Here is a 1,617-nt window from a genome sequence, read left to right as displayed (position 1 = left end):
TTTTTAATGACAATGAAGTTTTATTATTCTCAAGGGAAGAGGGAGAAGAGGTGAGGAAAGAAAGATTGAGAATAATAAGAACAGCTATTAAATAATATGAATAAAGAAAAATAAGCCATTGAAAAAATAAGATGAAAATGTTAGGTATAAAAAATGTAATGGTCGAAATAATAGATGGGATAAATAGGATAGATTCATCCAAAGGATAAATTAGTGAGTCAGAAGATGACATTAAGAAATTCTTTCAGAATAGCAGAGAATATTACATATAAAATAAAAGCTAAGAGAGATAAAGAATAAAAGTATAAATGTTAACATCCAGACAGCAGGAGGCTCAGAACAAGAGAAGAATAAAATTATTGGAAAGTTATGTTTGAAATAATAATGATGAATGATGATAAAATCCCCAGAATTGAAAAGTCTCATTACATGTCAAGCTGGGTAGGTAAGAAAAAAAAAATCACATTTATAGACTTTATAGCGAAATTTAAAAACATCAAAGAGAAATAGAAAATTCTGAAATCTTTCAGAAGCATCAAAGACAGAATCTCCAGAGTGGATGACCTATAAAGGTACAAGAACACTATTGACATCTTTTTTTCCCCACAGAAAAAGTGAATCCAAGAAGTCAATAGATTAAAGAGTATTTTTTAGAGTATTAAATGTTAGAGTATTAAATTTTAGAGTATTAGAATATACTCTAATTTTAGAGTATTAAAGAGAAATAACTGCAATTCCAGAATTTTTTTATGCCTCCATGTTATACTCTAAATGTGAGACTAATAAAGATATCCTCAGGCACAAAGGCCTTAGAAGGTTACTACATAAAGAACAGTTTGGAAATGCTCTTAGGGGAAGTGTTCAAATAAGAAGAGAAATAAGCCAAGAGGATGCTGCCAGATATATGAGACATGCAAGGATGATTAAATAACAGCAAATGTTATCATTGTCTAAAATCTTAATGACTGAAGGAAAAGAAAGAGAAAAAGTATATCTGTAACAACCTTGAACAAATTTTCTAGACAATATCAAATTTATAATGGTTATGAGAGACATAAAAGTATGTTAAAGTTATCACTTTTTTTGAGGGTAATATATCAATAAATTAAATAATATGAGTAAGTAAACATAAATATTGAACTTAAGGGTAATCATCTAATAAAAACAAAAAGCATTCAATTTTATCTGTCCAGTGGAAAACACGAAAGGAGAAAAAATGAAACAAAGTAAAGTACAGTACATAGAATATATAAAATAAGCCCCAGACAGTTCAATAAATATAAATGGGTAAAATTTATCAGTTAAAATCTAGAAACTCTCAACTAAGATAAAAAGTAAAATAAAACAAGATCCAACAATATACTATGAACATGAGACACACTGAAAGCAAAGTAAAATAATAGGTTGAAAATTAAAGACTAGAAAAAGATATGAAAAAAAAAAGTTGGGTAACAATCTTTTTATCTGATAAAATAGATTCCTAGACAAATAAAAACATCCCTACACAAAAATACCTAGACAAAAAAAATTTCTAGACCAAAAAAAAGCAAAATGTGTGTGTGTGTGTGTGTGTGTGTATATATGTATATATATATAGAGAGAGAGAGAGAGAGAAAA

Source organism: Hipposideros armiger, unplaced genomic scaffold (genome assembly GCF_001890085.2).
Source record: "Hipposideros armiger isolate ML-2016 unplaced genomic scaffold, ASM189008v1 scaffold_1274, whole genome shotgun sequence".
NCBI classification, from domain to species: Eukaryota; Metazoa; Chordata; class Mammalia; order Chiroptera; family Hipposideridae; genus Hipposideros; species Hipposideros armiger.
This window is presented reverse-complemented; position numbering follows the sequence as displayed.